General features: G+C 39.1%; 1 protein-coding gene across 1 annotated transcript in view; it reads left to right on the top strand.

The window, feature by feature from the left end:
* Positions 1-18,522, top strand: part of WASF3 (WASP family member 3) — a 64,597-nt gene that overhangs the window by 4,870 nt on the left and 41,205 nt on the right. Inside the window, exon 2 of the mRNA XM_041487337.1 lies at positions 15,179-15,269. The gene's annotated coding sequence lies outside the window, so the exon portion shown is untranslated. The remainder of the gene's footprint in view (positions 1-15,178; positions 15,270-18,522) is intronic.

Genomic DNA, 18,522 nt, shown 5'->3' with positions numbered 1-18,522 from the left:
CATTAGTGGCAATGTGGCTTTTTAGTTTGTTTTTCTGCAGCAGTTAGGTCTTGCTGATGAGTTTTCTATAGAATGTTGAAGTTCTCTGGAACTTATATCAGCACAGATTTACTGCAGAGTTATTTCCTGGGAAAGTAGTGTTTTTCTTTATAAAGCTTGGCTGCTGCTTTGAATGCTTAAACAGCTGCAAACATGGACAAGAATGCATCACTTCAAATGAAGGCTTTGATTTCATGCTGAATTTGAAGACACTCTTGTATCAATGTTTTTTGCACATGGAATATTGAAGTTTCTTCTCACCTCTGCCTGCCAGCTTGAGCTGGAGAGGAGCTGCAGTTAAATCTTAGGTCATATTTAAAGAGGACGTCTTGGTACAGTTATACAAGTGGTTTGGTTACAGTGTCAGGTTATTTAACTGAATAGTAGGAGAAGGGTATTTGCATTACTAGACAAGCAGATGTGCAAGCCATGTGCTTTCTATCCATTCTTCTTTTGGCAGAAGGAACCAGGAACTAGCATTTCAGCAGCTTTTTTTTTTTTTTTTTTTTTTTTTGTCCCTAGTTTGAGGAGATCCTGTCTCCTTCTGCTCAGCCAGCTTGCTTCTCTTGAAGTTTTCCCTTCCAATCCTGCAGGTCTTGTGCATGTTCACTGTAGCAGTCACTATGTTTATAACTAGTAAAGAGTTGTGAAGCTTGGGCATGGTAAGTGTGATATATCTGAAGGTTGAAAGGAGGAGGTGCAAGTGCCTTCCAGAGGAATGCCTGAGAACACACCGAGGTATAATCTTTCAGCCCTCGCATGAAGTGTAGCATTTATAACATTTGCATCTGTCTCCAAGCACTGCTCATGCTCTTGTAGACTATGCTGAAATTTCAGGTGTCCTTTGATTCAGGGTGGGTAGCTCCACACAAGCACATAGTGAATATTAGGAGCTACACCTAGTTATAGCTCAAGCTATTTATGCTGTAAAGACAGATGTGCATGTCTAGTTGCTGAATTTCTGTACTGGATTTGCACTGGTATTGACAAGAGAAGCTTCTGTGTTGGTGGACTAAGTTAAGTAGGTGGTTAAGTTTTTAGCTTTAAGGATTTTTGTCATCCTGAAATAGCTGCATCTGAAATACTCATGTAACATCATTGGGATTCTGATTTTTTTTTTTCTAGCATACTTACCATCTTAGGGGAGAAGGTGTGTGTTTTGTGAAGTGCTGTTCTGGTTGCTGTACTAACAGTTCTGAGGTTCTTGGATCTGCAGCTTGCTGTCATGCTTGGTCACACAGCTGGCTGAAGCACTGTGACTGCTTGGCTTGATGCTGGAGCGGGTTTAGCAATCTTCAGTAATTTCTGTGTCTTGGAGGGTGATGGCAAGTTTCTGTTCAATGGGATTTAGAACTCTATTTGCAAAAACTGGGGAGAGGGAGGTAATACTCCACAGTTGGGGAAAATTTCAGAACTTCTGTTGTCTTAACTGCTTGGAATGGACTAAATATTTTACATTATTTAGTAAATTGGTCCAGTTACTATTTCTGTGCGTTATTAATGAAGGACAGAGTCAAATATTGTAACAGACTGAACTCTCATCTTAAACCTCTGGCTTTCTGAAATGTACAGAAATAAATCTTACATAGTATATAGTCCAATCTGCATGTTTCTGTTAGCCATTTTGTCTCTTAATCTGAAACTATGGGGCAGCAGTGAAATAACCACCTTTACTGGGTGGTATGTATTACTGCTGCCTGTGACAGCGACTGCTGAAACCCCAAATTTGTTTCCTTCTCTCCCTATTCCATGCTTTAAAATGAAGCTGTTAAATGTTTTGTGTGCCACTTCCTCGTTTGCATTTTCTGTTCCATTTCCTCTTGCTGCAAACGCTCGCTGATGCATTTTTTCTGAAGTCTTTTACTTCCCTTCGAAACTCACTCCTATATCCTAGTATTCCCCGTAAAAAAGACAAACATTATGATGAGCTTCTGTTTTGTGTCATTTCTAGTGAAACCCACTGATGTCTTATTTTTAGATAGTGAAATACTTGGAGATGTAAAAAATCTCCAGCAAAAACCACAACAAAAACCCTTCCCAGTTGCCACATGCATCCCCGAAAAAATTTAAAATGGAGGGAAGTAGATGCAAGACATGAAGTGTAAATCCTTGCCAAGTGTAAATCCTTCTTCCCTTAGCTGAGTGAACTGCTTACTATCAAATTTCTTTAAGCCACAGAATGTTGGTTTTGGCAGGAACATCAGAAAGAGTTTTCTTTCTTTTAAACAGTTGTTGTTTGGAAAACAAGCATATGTTTGGCATCATCATAGACTTCTAAAAGAGGAAAAAGTGATTTTATTTTTAAAACATGTAGTAGAACTGTATTTTCAGCAGAATCAAATGTTAAATGCTTCTGGAAGCTTAAATATAATAGTGTGTCCATACAGTGGGTTGTCAAGGTTGAAACAACAAGCACAGTTAGCCCCAAAGCTGCTAAATGCTAATCCAAGTTTGGCAAGTGTTTTTCTCAGCCAACTGAGCTGAGGAAGTGGGAGAGGCACATAGGCAGCTTGTAATAATCAAGTTTTTTAAAGTGAACTTAAATTTTGAGGTTCAGTTGTTAAAAATACAGCCTTATTTTATACTTTTGGTAATGATGATGTTGACTGCAAGACCTGTGACTCCAAATCTGTAGTTTGAGTATCCCCACTATTATTCATCTTGGTGGAATTATTGCTGTTAGTGTTTTTGAATATGAAGCATTAGAAAGTATACTGAATTAGGTTTTGTGAACCTAAGGGATGACAGTCTAAATAGTGAACAGCTTTGATTTGTTGGTCAAAGATCACTTTGTTCATGCCTCAGAACAATAAGCACAGCATAGAGCAGTCTGGGTTACTCAAATGAGTTTGTGTAGGTTCATTCACTTATAGGGATAGGCTAAGAAAGGAGAAGAATGACGTGTTTTAGCACTGGGTGGGGAAACATCAGGAGATTGAACTGTTAGGGTGAGAAGTATGGATGTTCAATCTAGAGGAATAAAACTAGTGAATTTAATTTAGGTTACTGAGAGTTGTTATAATCTCTTCAAAATGTTTAACCTGATATTTTAGAGCTAAAATATAGTGGAAACCTTCAAACAAAAGCTTGTCTGAAATATGAAGCTTGAAGGACAAGAGTTCTTTTGTCAGAAGTGTATTTTTGAGGCTTCTAAATCCACTTTGAACAAAATACTAAAATAAATGTAACTGTAGGAAGATAAGACTGTAGAAATAATTTAATTCTACTGTGGATTAGTTAATTTGCATTATATTAGTAGTGTTCTCTGAATACACCTTCCATACTTATTTTGCTCATTTCTGCAGGTGTATAATGAAGTGTTCATCCTCTTTTCTTGTTCAAAGCATATAGGACTTGATGATATAAATCAGATTCTTATTGGATATTAAAAGAAGAACAAACTTGGCCAAAGTGGGAACCTTAAGCAGTATGTTTTTTTGTAGGCTTGAAACAACTTTTGGTGATTTTGCATATAAGAGATTGTGACCTGTGGAACAGCTGGCCTATAAGAAGTAGTTTTGTTGCAGAACAGACTTATTTACATGTTAACTTGGTAATAGGCTACGCCTAAATAAATGTCTTTCTCAAGGGCAAAATATCTCTGTGCCGTTGTTATACTTGAAAATGAGGTAGTTGTGAAAACATCGACTCTTGAAAGTGTTGAGGGCACTCATCTCTTTAAAAAAAGTGTGATTCCCATGATAATCTGCCGCAAGGTTTTCTAAAATAACAAAGCCAGTATTCATCTGCACTGTGCAGAAGGAAACACTGTATCATTTGGGATCAGATGATAGCTTTAAGTGGTACTTCATAAAGGAGGCTTTGAAAAAAAAAAAAACAACAAACCCCAAACATCAACAAAACCTCCAAACAAACAAGGTTCCGTGTCTTCTTGGATGAGCTGTTATAGTTCATTTTACTTGATGCAGAGTTTGTCAGAGGTTTTATAACCTGTAATAACATGAATGGTCAGCTCAAATGATTGTGGTGCTTACACCTCCTGAGCACTCCTTGGTCATAGAGGTCACATCTGAAGAGCTACATGAGCATTTCAAACCAAGGTCAGGTGTGGTAGAAGAGTAAAGGCATCAAGTTCTGCATCTGCTGTGGCTTTACTTGCAACCTTCCACCCATCTGCAGTGCATGTGCTGGTGCTCTTTGAACAAAAGCTTAATGCACGGCATATCAGGAGTTGTAACTGAGCCTCCCTGTTTGGTTGTATTTTATTCCTGCACTGCTCTCTGGCCAGCACCAAGCAGCTGTTAAATAAAGAGGGAAAGAGGAAGCCATGTGTCACAGCTGGGCAGCTCTGGTCCTGCCCTTTGGGAAGTGGAGCTGTTACTCTTTAAAGCATTGTGTGGTTTCTGTATTTTATATGGAGGTGGGAAGAGGTGGATTTGAAGCTGTGCCGGGTTTCTTGTGTCTTTTCTCTCTTCCCATCCCAGAAGGAAGTGGTCAGTAATATCCAGAATGTTGTTGCTTCCATTTCCAAATGTAAGCCACATATTGCTCTGGAGCTGTCAGCTGCTGCCTGGGCAGGCATGACATTGCCCTGGGACATGGCATCCCTTCTTTCCTCTGGCACATCCTCTGCCTCCACTCCTGCCTACATAGGATTAAACAGAATAGCTGCTCTTCAAATGAAAAAAATTCTTGCATGTTTATTGGCAGCCCATGTCTTTCAGACACCAGTTTCCACATTAAATGTTTATTTTTTTTCCCAAAAGTCAAGATATTTTGCATCTTACATTATGTAAATCTGTATTTAACTATTGGAAATCTAAATTATTTATAGTTTTCAAAATGTTAATAGAGGAAAGCAAAATTGAAATGGGTTTTTAGAAGACTGAGGAAGGGATGCAGACAAGAAACCAATCCAGAACAGGATAATTTACCTGCAATCACATTATTATGGAGATATCCGAGATGTATCTGAGATTACTTGTATGCATTAAGTAATTTAGGTTTTCTTTGTGGTCACATCATATCTTAGTTATTGTTTTGAAATCTGTTAATAGAAATTACTTTGTAAGATGCTGGGTTTGTGGCAGCTGACTGTCTCTTCTTTCTCCCCCCCAGTAGAAAATACTAAACATGGCTGTGAATGTCATAGTGAAGTAATCTGAAGGATAAGATTTATTGAATTTATGGGAATGTGTAGTATGAACAGGTAAACTAGTCTCTTTAGTTAGTATCAACTGTGTGGTGTTGAATCTGATGGTAAGGCAGACCTGGATGGGTTATGTGATTAGGATAATGGAGTAGATATTTTTCATTACCCATGTTAAAAAAAGTGTTTTAAAATTCCTTTTTATGAAAACAGGTCTTAATTAAAACCATAAAAATCCCATGGTAACAGCAGGCATGATTGTTTTAAGCCACTTCAGCCTTCTTTTCAAAAGAAAAAGTGGACTTTATTTCACATACTTCTGGATTTCTGGTGATTTGTTTGATCTTCCTAAACTGCTAAGCTCCTCTACATTGAGTGAGATTTGAGGTCACAGATCCATGCAAAACTGCTTTAGTTTAACTGGCTTGTAAATAAAAATGTTTATAACAAAAAAGACCCAAAAGAAACAAACAAAACTGTCTGTTGCATCTGGCCCTTTAAAAACAGGAGGAGGGAGGGAAAAAAACCCTCGAGAAACTGGGACAGACTTGAAACATGTAGCTAATGCTAAAATATGCCAGTTTCTTTCAAGAACAGCTTTCCAGCTGGGATGAAATAAGGAGTAATTCAATACATAAGTTTCACCTGTTAAAATGCTTTCATTTCTGTCCCTCCCTTCTCACCCACCTTATTTCTTTACATAACAATGTCCTTGATTGAACCCCATAGGTCAGCTGTAAGGAGTCATTAACTGTTGAATTGCATTGTGTTTTAATTTTATAAATGGTGGCTCTTTAATGATTAATCTGTATGATACATATCTGAAAACAATTTATATGGTTTTTAAGACTTTAAAATTGCGGGAAAACCCAAACCCCATGGTTTTCACAAATATCTTCCTAATGATAAAACATACTGGTTTTATGAATATAGAGAGATCTGTATCTGTAGGTACACAGGGCTTTATAAATGAAATAACTACAGCATTAGCTACATGCATATGTAAGTATGTGCATGTGAGAGAGCTGTTCATGGGAACAGAATGTTTCAGTTGGAAGGAACCTACAGCCCTTGTCCAGTCCATCTGCCTGACTGCTTCAGGGCTGACCAGAAGTTAAAGCATGTCCTTAAGGACATTGTTCAAATGCCTCTTAAACACTGTCAGGGGTTGAGGCCTCAACCACCTCTCTAGAAAGCCTGTTTGAGTGTGTGACCCCTCCCTTGGTGATGAAACACTTCCTGCTGTCCAGACTGAACCTCCCCTGGTGCAGTTTTGAACCATTCCCAGGTATCCTGTCACTGGGTCCCAAGGCGCAGAGCTCAATACTTCTCTTTTCACATCCCTTCCTTGGGAAGCTGTGGAGAGCAATAAGGTCACCACTCAGCCTTTGTTTCTCCAAACTAGACAAACCCCAAGTCCTCAGCCACTCATTACAGGACTTTTCCTCACAGGCCCTTCTCCAGCTTTGTTGAACCTCTCTGGACACATTCAAGCACTTTCACAACCTTCATAAATTGTGCAGCCGAGAGCAGTAGACAGTCCTTGAGATGAGGCCACAGCAACACTGAATGCAAAAGGACAATCTCCTCTTTTGCCTGCCTGGTGATGTCGTTTGATGCATCCTGGGATGGGGTTTGCCCTCTGGTCTGCCAGGTCTTGCTGCTGACTCAGACTGAGCTTGTGCCCACCGTGTAATCCAGATTCCACTCTCTCCCAGTTTATACTTGTGTCTGGCATTACTTTGTTTATAACACAATCTGGTATTTGGACTTGTTAAGTTTCATGCTATAAATCATAGCCCAGTGTTCCAATCTCTGTAGATCCCCCACCCCCCGCAAAGCTCCCTGTTCCTCAAAAAGCCAAAAGCACCTCCCAGTTTGGTATCACCAGCAAACTCAGTAAAGGTGCACTGCACTCCTGCATCCAGATCATTGGGAAGTACAGGAACAGGACTGGCCCTGGAACTGATCCCTGAGGAGCACTGCTGGGGACCGGTCACCAGCTGGATGTAGCCCCCTTCACTTTACAACCCTTTGAGCTCTGTCCCTGAGCCAGTCCTTCACCCAGCACATCATGAACCCACTCGTCCTGCAGCTGGACAACTTGTCCAGAAGGATGCTGTGAGAGTATCAAGTTTTCCTAAAAACCCAGAAAAAGACATCTACTGCCTTCCCTTTGCCTACTAGATGTGTGACTTTATTGGAAAAGGTTACCAAATTAGTTTATTAGTTATGACTTTCCTTTTGTGAACCCATATTGACTGTGCCTGATAATTGCATTATTCTTTAAATGCCTTTCAGTATTACCCAGTATAATTTTTCTTCCATAATTTTTCCAAAAGCTGAAGCTACATTAATAGGTCTGTAGTTTCTTGAATCTTCCTTCATACCCTTCTTGTAAATTGGAGTAAAACTAGATCTGGACCAGCAGGGACCTCTATCAACTCTGAAGACTTTTGGTAAGTGATGGACAAGGGTGCTGCTGAAGCATCCACTGGCTCCTTCAGAACTCTGGGGTGAATCCTATCATTCCCCATGGAATTGGAAATATTCAGCTGATACAGCTGGTCCCTTAGAATTTCAGTGTCCACAAATAGAAACTCGCTGTTGCCACACTCTTGGTCTTCCAGTTTGGGACTGGGCAGCCCCAGATCCATCAGTATTGTGGCTGAGGCAACCTGACCAGCAGGTTGAGGGAGGTGATTTTCAACTTCTACTTCACTATTGTGAGATCCCACCTGCAGTGCTGCATCCAGCTCTGAGGCCCCCAACCTAAGAAGGATGTGGACATGTTGGAACAAGTCCAGAGGAAGGCCATGAAAATATTCAGAGGGCTGTACCACATCTCCTGTGAACACAGGCTTGGAGAGCTGGTGTTGTTTAGCCTGGGGAAGAGAAGGCTTTTTTGAGACAGCACAAGAGGTAAGGGCTTTATACTGGCAGAGAGTAGATAGGAAGAAGTTCTTTACTCAAGGGTGGTGAGGCACTGGAACAAGTTGCCCAGAAGTGTTGTGGATTCCCCATCCCTGGAAGTGTTCAAGGCCAGGTGGCTTTGAGCAGCCTGGGATAGTGGAAGGTGTCTGCCCATGGCAGGGGGTTGGGACAAGATCATTAAAGTCACTTCCAACCTAAGCCATTCTGTAATGGAAAAAACCACTGAACGCCATTGTTTTTAATTCACCCCTAGCAGTCGCTTAATCATCTCCCGCAAGTCCAATGTTTTGTTTTAGACCTCTTGCTATTTATGTACTTTAAAAAGCCATTTTAAGGGATCATAAAGCAGTTCCCAATGGAAGCAAGCTTCATATCTCAGTTATGGTTTTTAAACAAAGGATGTGGCCTCTTAGGAGAACATAATAACAGGGAAGGTGAAATTTTTTCTATACCCAGCTCTACATTACAAAGCATTATTCTTTCTGCTAGGGTAAAGGATGTGCTTTCTAGTCTCCAAACATTAAATCTGAGTGCACTTATGTTTTTTCATTTCTCTTTCACCACCAAGCTGTGGGGAAATTAGCCATGGAGTGGTGTGAGTTGTTGCTTTCAGCTAGATCCAGATGTAAAAATATGTCTTGGCCATGAATGGGATGTGCTAGAGAGAGCAGCTGCTTGCTTGATCCAGGCTGTGACCATTTGCATAATTCTGATTTCATGGAATTCAAGTTGGCTGTCAGCTACAGCAGTGCTGAGTCGTTTAGTAGGACCTTGGTGCTGCTTCCTTCCCTGTTGAACTTCTTTATTGGTGTGGTGTTTTTTCCCCTTTTTAAAAACCACATCAGTTCTGTTTAATTTCTCTTTTTTTTCTGGACATTCTGAAACCTACTAGATTTTATTTCTCAATCTTGAGGTGTCTCATTTGTGGTTTATGTGTGTGTATATATGGTATTTTTGGCTAATGCTTTTCAGCAGGGTTCTGTGGCCTGTGCTGATTCATATTTCTCTTACTCTGCCACTTCTCTCTAACATTATGAAACTGTAGAGTACAACCTGCATGACCTTCTACTATTTCTGGAGATGTAAAAGTGAAGAAAATATTTTGTTCAGCACAAGGTGAAATCTGCTATTTGATTTGAATGTTGGCTGTTAATGACCTGACAACATTTTTGGATTGATTTTGTCACCTAATTCAGGTACTTTAATGAAGCATTTAGCTTGAAAGTCACATCACCTAGCCTTGGACTAATCCCCTTAATGAACCTACAGGTTTTCTGTCTGGAGTACTTACACAAAGCATCTGTCTAGATGTTCGTGCTTTTTAGCAGTGCCTTGTAACAACAAGAAGTGAGGTTGAATGCTTCAGAAAGTACAATTTGAGGGACCTTTCTATTTCAGGAAACATATTCTTAAATATTAGTAATTGAAAAACTGTGCTATGTAATGCTGGGTGGGTAACAACTGAAATTAGAGAAGCTGTCTGCTGAGGATGACCCATTTTTAGAGTTGTTACATGAGAGTGGGGATCCACTTGAGTAAAGCCATCAGCATTCCTTTTGTGAGGCTTCAGAGAGACAATCTCTACAGGCTAGGAGGGAGCTCTTTGCTATTCTGTAAAGATGTGTACTCTCACTTTCTGGAGAAGAGTGCAGGACTGTGCTGGAGATGGAGCAGGCTGATACACGGAAGACTTGTACTGTGATATTAGGGTTGTTATCTGTGAAGAATGTAGGGATGGTGAATGCTGCCAGCAAACCTTTTCAAATGTTTGAAAACATTTTGATATTGATATCCCATCTGAAATCTGTTCCTTTTCAGAGGTATTGGCCTTTTGTCTTTCCTGGTGGTGAAAGAACCCTCTCTTTTTGGATCAAAGACAAGAGAGCTACTTCCTGTGTCTTGTGGTTGGTACTAGTGATTTGTGGTATAATCTTTGTTTGGCTTCATTTGCAGTAAAGAGTCAGTGCTGACCATAGAAGAGTGTTGTAGTCCTGGACAGGCCTCTTGTTGAGATGCCAAAGAGGTGATAGATGTAGGGATGGTCATGCTTCTTACCAGCAAAGAATGTCTGACAAACCACTGCTGTTACTGGCTGGCTTGTAGGCTTGATGGGTTGGCTTTTGTAGATTGCAAAATCTCTGAAGACCAAGTGTTTAACCTCAGATAAATTCCACAGGATGTGTAGGATTTTGCAAGCCTGCTGTTTAGATGGGTTTCCTCTGTCCAGTACTGAAGGATTTCTATACGCAGTCAAGTAGTGAATATTTGTACCATAATCCAGTGTGTGAAATGGAATAAAAGAGTCACCAGGTACTCCACACAGGTTGGATTTTTTTACTTTATCTGCCTGTGCTCTGAAGAAAAATTTAAAGAACTTTAACTTGTTTGTTCCTTGGAAGGAATTGGTGGCAAAGGACACACTGGGTGTGGTGACTAAGTCTGACTGTCAGAGTGGTTCTCAAGAAGATGCAGAGTGGGAAAGTATCCCTTGAGGGCTTGTCAAAGGGCAGACTGCTCTCTGCACTCCAAGTACAGTGTTTATCCCAAGTAATTTTGCATTTCTGGATGCTGCAGAGGGTCATGGATTAGACAACAGCAAGTGAATCTTTAATTAAAGACCACCTGGAAAACATGAGTTGCCATGTCTTTATGCTGCTCCTGTTCTGTGCTCAAATTTAAGACTGGGATATGGAACAATCTAGTTTAGAGATTTAAAGATAAGAAACTTTTGACTTGTCTTGATCAATCTTATGAAAGCTGCTTAGATGTGCTACTGAGAGGCCCCTCACTTTTAAGTAACTGATTGTATGGCTCTTGTACAGAAAAGCCCCCATGCCACTCTAGAAGTACATAAGATCAAGGGGGATCTAACCACTAACTGATGTGGGGTTCTACTCTTTGAAGATTTCAGAACCTGTCTGGGTTTTCCAAATGTGTGTTGCAGAGTTACAGTAGTTTCTAAGATTGAATTTCATGCTTTTAAGATTGAATACATGCACAAATTTAACACGGCAAACTAGTACTGAAGTTTTAAATCACTTCCTTTTTTGTATGCGTGCATTGGTAATGCTGTTACTTGAATTCAAACTATAGTGGTAAGCTTTGGTTCTCCATATATGAAAACATATTAAAAAACCCTCCCCCTACCCCAGAAAGCAGACTTCAAAATAAAATCCCCTTTTCACCATTTTCATGATGACCTGCCATTTGGATACTTTTAATCCTCAATCTGTGTAAAAGTTATGTCTTGCATTAAATCCTTTATGGTTTTTTCCTGTGGATTTCTGAAGTAATCCTCTGTGTGCCATATAGCTTGTTCTTCAAATTGCTTGCCTATAATATCCTCATTTCTAGGAGTTTTGTTTAGAAAGCTTTAAAACATTGACTTTAAACAAAATTCAGCTGGATATAAATTTCTTACTAGAAGTCAGCGTTCCACATTCTGTGTGTCTAAATTCTTATCCTGTTGAAACTGTTTAGTACTTTCTGTAATTTAGTCAGTGAATGCGTCAAATGGGGCACTTGGCAGAGGAGTCAGTGATGTTCTTGATAATGAGCAAGAATCTTTTTATAATGCTTTTGTTGGCTTTTTTTTTTCCCCTCTTGGGGATTTCATGGGAAAGAAAGAATCCATTCAAAAGGGAATGTGTGTATTTTCACAGTTGGGTAGTAGATACTACTGTTAACAGTGTACCAAAATATATTTTCCTTCCTGTATCTTGTGTTTTCATCATAGCTATGTATCTTAAATGTGGAACACATAAGAGAGTCCAACACTTTGTCTCTGGTCTTTGTCTTTGGTTTATCCTAGGCCTTTTTGAATATACTATGAAAAAAAAAAAAAATCAAAAATCTGATTGCAAAGAAAAGATCTAAAACTTCTTGACATCGACCATGTCTTGATGTTTTTATTTAGCCAGGTAAGGATTTATACTGAAATACATGTCAAGATAGTTGATTTGATTTTCACTGTGAAAGCTGAGATTTGTCTTCACAGCATGGTAGTTCTCAGCTTTCTTTCCATCACTTTATAGGTTCTATATTGTTGATCTGAGTGAGGAGTTCTGTCATCACAAATTCAGGGCTCCTATTTATGTAGTGCAGCACTGCAGACAGTGTGTAAATGTAAATGATGGCAGTAAACTGCAGCACGTGGACGAAAATGTGCCGCTCGTGTGGGGAACTGAGAACTTCCTAAAGTGCCTTTGCTGCTGAGGATAACGTAATGTGTAAATACATTGTCAGAAACCCTGGTAGTACTAGAGGGTTTGAGATCTGTGTAAAGTTCCAGTCACCTTGTGCTATAAGTGCTCTATGATGTCTGTTCCATACTGTTGTTAATGTAGTGCTGTTTGCTCTAAAGCAGATTTACTGTTCCTGAGCCACAGGCATGCTTACATCACTGCTGGTTGAAGTCACTTACAGAATCACAGAGTGGCCTGGGTTGGAAGGAATTGTAAAGAACATTTAGTTCCAATGCCATTGCCATGGACGCAGCACTTTCCACTGGGTCAGGCTGCCCTTGAACACTTCCATAACTTCTCTGGGCAACCCATTCCAGTGTCTCATTATCCTCACAGTGAAGAATTTCTTTCCAATATATAACCTAAACATACCCTCTTTCAGTTTAAAGCCATTCCCTCTTGTCTTTTCATTACATGTCCTTGTGAAAAGTCCATCTCTAGCTCTCTTGTTGGTCTCCTCTTGGTACTGGAAGTCCCTCTTGGGGATTTCATGGGAAAGAAAGAATCCATTCAAAAGGGAATGTGTGTATTTTCACAGTTGGGTAGTAGATACTACTGTTAACAGTGTACCAAAATATATTTTCCTTCCTCTATCTTGTGTTTTCATCATAGCTATGTATCTTAAATGTGGAACACATAAGAGAGTCCAACACTTTGTCTCTGGTCTTTGTCTTTGGTTTATCCTAGGCCTTTTTGAATATACTATGAAAAAAAAAATCAAAAATCTGATCGCAAAGAAAAGATCTAAAACTTCTTGACATCGACCATGTCTTGATGTTTTTATTTAGCCAGGTAAGGATTTATACTGAAATACATGTCAAGATAGTTGATTTGATTTTCACTGTGAAAGCTGAGATTTGTCTTCACAGCATGGTAGTTCTCAGCTTTCTTTCCATCACTTTATAGGTTCTATATTGTTGATCTGAGTGAGGAGTTCTGTCATCACAAATTCAGGGCTCCTATTTATGTAGTGCAGCAATGCAGACAGTGTGTAAATGTAAATGATGGCAGTAAACTGCAGCATGTGGACGAAAACGTGCCGCTCGTGTGGGGAACTGAGAACTTCCTAAAGTGCCTTTGCTGCTGAGGATAACGTAATGTGTAAATACATTGTCAGAAACCCTGGTAGTACTAGAGGGTTTGAGATCTGTGTAAAGTTCCAGTCACCTTGTGCTATAAGTGCTCTATGATGTCTGTTCCATGTCGTTAATGTAGTGCTGTTTGCTCTAAAGCAGATTTACTGTTCCTGAGCCACAGGCATGCTTACATCACTGCTGGTTGAAGTCACTTACAGAATCACAGAGTGGCCTGGGTTGGAAGGAATTGTAAAGAACATTTAGTTCCAATGCCATTGCCATGGACGCAGCACTTTCCACTGGGTCAGGCTGCCCTTGAACACTTCCATAACTTCTCTGGGCAACCCATTCCAGTGTCTCATTATCCTCACAGTGAAGAATTTCTTTCCAATATATAACCTAAACATACCCTCTTTCAGTTTAAAGCCATTCCCTCTTGTCTTTTCGTTACATGTCCTTGTGAAAAGTCCATCTCTAGCTCTCTTGTTGGTCTCCTCTTGGTACTGGAAGTTGCTGTAAGATCTCCCTGGAGCCTTCTCTTGTCCAGGATCCTGTCTTCATAGGACAAGGTGCTTTAGCCCCTCTAATAATCTTTGTGGCCCTCCTGGCAACCCTTCAGCAGGTCCATGTCCATCTTATGCTAACTTAGGCAAATAGCTTTCCCCATATAGTACACCTGTCCTGGTAACGAGACCATGAATGAATTGTATGTAGGTGAGCCTTTATAATGTATCTCTTTAATTTGTCTCTAAGCATATAAACGCTTAAGTGAGGACCAAAACCTTGGCCAACTGGTAGATTTTGCGAGCAGGTTAACTAGAGGCCAGTATTTTTTTTTGGGCTAGGTGGTTACTGCACCAGTGGTTAGTGGAATCAAGGTCTGGGCACCTTAAAGCTGTGGTATTTTGAGGGAGAATGAAGGGATGTGAGCAAGGCAGGTGGTGACAGTGAACAAGCAGGACACTGCTGTCTTGCCTTTGAGAAATCTGTGTGGTGACTTTAACAGTGTCTTGCTCTTCTAGATGCTTTGTTTTTCTTATACATCACGGTTTATAATTGTGTCCTTGAGATAAAGAAGTATTTTTCTTCCTGTAAATTTTAATTGTCTAAAATATTTTGGCAAAAAAAATGCATAGTAGCGCCTCTTTAAAATTCTGGCTATAGTATCAGCATCCACTAAGCAAGTGATCTGTTTTAGAGATCATTTTTATATAGTTCTTGCAGAAAGGGCATTTATGCAAACCCCCTTGATTTATAAAAAATTACTGTATGACTAAATGCTAATCTGTAAGTCACAGTGTTCTCTTGGTGCTAGGAACTGGAATATTTTCATGGAATCATCTCGCTACTTAATTTTTGCAAGAGATTCTCATTGCTTTTTTTTAGTCTGTTTTAGTGGGTTTCTGATCAGTAGTATTTAATTTGCTGTGAAAAATCTCAGAGGGATTTAAGACTGCTGTTTATTGTGCCTTACTGTAGTCTGTTACATCATTTTTCCATCTCCACAGTCTTCAAGTGGGTAAATGTTACTTTCTCTGCTGATAGTTCTATTTAAAAATTGATTATGAAATAACACAAGCTATTTTGTTACCTTGAAAAAAACTAAGCTGTATCATGAAATATTTAGCACAAAATGGTTAAAACTGGCTGGATTCTACTCATGCATATTTTACTAAGTTTTTTTTAGCTGATCACTGAACCGAGCCCCACTTTTAATGCATATTTTTAATTATTCTGGTCCTGAAAGGCTGAGTTAGATTTCTCCTTGTTTGCAGAAAAAGCCACCTGAGTGTGCCAGGAAGTTAGAGAACAGCTGTCTTCTCAGAGGCATAGACAGTACGGATATTCCACGCTCCTTTTTAAATGGTAAGTTGTTCAAGAGAGCTCTTGCTGAACGTTCCTTGTCACTTCCTTTGCATTTGTGTAAATCTATTACAAATAGCTTGGATGACTGTGATAAGTCCCTCAAACTGAAGACCAGTGATGAATTTTAGAAACTTGTCCAGAAGGTTTTGAGTTAGCCTTTGGAAGGAGGTTGATATTTTTGTGATATTGAAGATGTGCTGTATTAGGCCCTGAAAAACATGTCAAAAGCATTGTTCACCCAGGAGACTGGTAGCGTTTAAATACTAATCTTATTGTGTAGAAAGCAAAATAAATTTACTTTATTCATGGTTGTTCATGGGCTACTGGATTTATAAATTTGCATCTGTTAATTACTTTTACCCTGTATAATCTGTATTTTGTTGATGTATTTTCTAAGAGATTTAAACTAAATCTGCTGAAGTTGAATGTTTGTTGGCATCAAAGTGCAACGGATAATAAAAGATTTGTATTTATTGATATTAAACTAGCTGTGTGGGGAAATATTTCCCTGCCCCCAGTCTGTCTCAGCTGCCACACTCAACACCAGGGACCTTTAGATAAGGATTATCTGTTGGTGTTGCTGGAAGAGTAGCACTTCCCTCACTGTGACATAAGAGGTGGGACACACCTGGGGGTGCTAATGAAAGACTGTGGGCAAAGTGCAGACAATTTTGTTACAATGAGTAAAGCTGATAAGTGTGTGCATGTCTGTATTTACAGGGAGCTGCAGCTTATTGGTATCTGCAGCGGGAGAGAGCAGGGGAAGAAGCTGAAGAGCAGATTTGTTGTTCTTCCTCACCTGAAAGGGTGAGGTTAAAAGTAGTATTAGCTGCCTGTAGGAGAGACTTCCTGCATTGCATGCTACAGTGCTGCCTTGGCCAGAAACCATGGCCAGCCTTGCTTCAAGGTCTCTGAGAAACAGCAAAGTATGCAGCAGTGCTTTAGGACACTGTTGTTTAGCATACTGTTCTCCTGTGTCCTAGAGCTGATTCTGTCTATATCCCTGGCTATGATCCTTTGCAACACTTTCCCACTCAGCTGAAATTCACTTATGCTTGTTTCAGTTTTGAGTTCTGGGGATATGCTTGATGATACTCAAGGTGCTTTTCAGCATATATGTTCTGAAAGATATTGTACTTTAAGTTAGGAAAAAGAAGAATTCTGGAAAATGTGTGCATTCACAATTTCAAGTAGGAAACTATTTTGAGTAATGAGAGAATAAGGAAGCAATATGGTGCACACTGCAGTGGAGAGATACAGCAATAGCTTTTGAAGGAGAAGGGTGAAAGAAAACTCACTCTTTCCCTCTTTACCCCTCTTGCATTACCCATTAAATGGAAAGGTAAATCAAAGGTTACGTCTGTCTCAGCTGCCACACTCAGATCCTGAAATTGTTTGGAAAAAAGATCTCTTGCTGTAAATGTCAAAAGTGGAGGAAGTGTGTCAGGGAAAGTAAGTAGTCTGTAGAAAATAAAAAAGGGTAAATCAAATGGACGTATCCAAAATGGAAATTATGCTTCACTACTAGATTATTAGATTAGCATATTACTTATTATTTAATGAAGCAGTGAATGTTACAGCACTGTTACATTTCAGTTGCGTTTGATGCTGCATGGGAACATCATCTCTTTTATTTACAGGGAGCTATAGAAATTAGTTACTACAGGAATAAGACTCTTGGTTTTGGAGTATTTTACCTAGGTTATATATAATAATAAAACTTCAAAAATTATTTTGAGCTGTTTGCTGTTTATTTTTAGTGCAGTTTTATCAAGTGTTTTCTGTTTCTTTGTGCAGTTTAAACCCAGCTTTCATGTAGAGTTTAATTGAAGTGTCAAGTGTTTAACTAGTCTGGAGTTTAATGTAACTGATGGGTTTATAAGGACAATGCTGAACATACTTGAAAATATTATCAACCTTTAAGTTTTTAAAAAAATATTAAAACTTAATTCTAGTAAACAAATTCTAATTTTTGCTTGAACATTGATGATTCATGTATCACAAACGTTTGGATTGGACATACAACTTGGAAACTACCTGATCAATAAAACGTGACACTTAAAAAAATGGTTGATTTCTACAGAAATGTAATATATTTTCTTTTTAAATTTCTATTCAAAGAATTTCACTTGCAAATCATAATAAAAATATTAAACAGCTTAATTCACCTGCATGTGTAGTAAGGCATTTGAGTTTGAAATTAAGTCACTCATTTTATCTCTTGGATTATAGTTGTGCCTTGTCTTGCTTCTCTGGATTTCCTACTGTGTTTTGCTAACGTAAATGCCCCCAAAGGTTGTCAGGTTGATAAAAACACTATATTAAATGTTTGTAAAAGTTGCAGATTGCTTAAAATGCCATAGTGTGTGAGTAGCATGCACTGGCTTTTCTAAACGTCCATTATAAACCTACAACACTACGGTACAAAAGTAGTTTCCACAAAGAAAGTTAAAGAGCATGCAGTGAGGAATGAAATACCAGATGCAAGGCTTGAAAACAGCCTCTGATGCTTACTAGCCCCAGCTGTCAATTCAATAGATTACCAGAAGGATTCTTTTGTCATCACATACAAGCAATTCTAAGAAATACACCTTTACACTTATTTTGGCAGATAAAAATACTGTGTATTCAGTTACGTTTTTTGGAAAAAAAAAAGTTAAAATTATGTTTGTGATTGCTGTGTGGATAATACTCCAGTCTTTAGAAATACTTTTATTGGGAAAGCAGCTTGGATATTTTCAGTCAGGGTTAAACCAAATTTATGTGCCAAGACTTTTGCCTGTACTGTCTGACTTTTCAGTCATATAATCTGGCTGCTAAATTATACAATTATTTAGTAACTTAAATGTTTGATTTAAAACAAACCATTAAAATAGTCCCCTGAAAGCAAGAAGCGTTTCAGAATGGGGCAGACTGAGTGTGAAAAGTAGGTTGGGCAGGAGAGAAATATTCTCTGGAGAATGGTGGAGGGTTTTTGGACTACTTGACCAGCCAAAAACTGCGGATCACTAATTGTGTAGTGGTGGATGGGGGGAGTAGCAGGACAGTGTTTTCCCAGTGGCCTCCCAGGGGTGAGAAAAAACCTATGAGAAAGGCAAAAGTACTGCAGAATTCTTGCCTTGCAAACGGTAAAGCCAAAATGAGGTGGAACTGGTTTTGGGAGAGACTAACTTAAAACAGGATAGAGAAGTGATCACAGATTTTGATCTTCAGGTACATGCATTTTTGATGAGGCTTTTCTTGGTTTCTATCA

The sequence above is a fragment of the Pyrgilauda ruficollis genome, unplaced genomic scaffold, assembly GCF_017590135.1.
Source record: "Pyrgilauda ruficollis isolate IOZ18807 unplaced genomic scaffold, ASM1759013v1 scaffold8, whole genome shotgun sequence".
Taxonomy (NCBI): domain Eukaryota; kingdom Metazoa; phylum Chordata; class Aves; order Passeriformes; family Passeridae; genus Pyrgilauda; species Pyrgilauda ruficollis.
The sequence above is the reverse complement of the archived record's forward strand: the minus strand, read 5'-3'. Positions and strand labels throughout refer to the sequence as shown.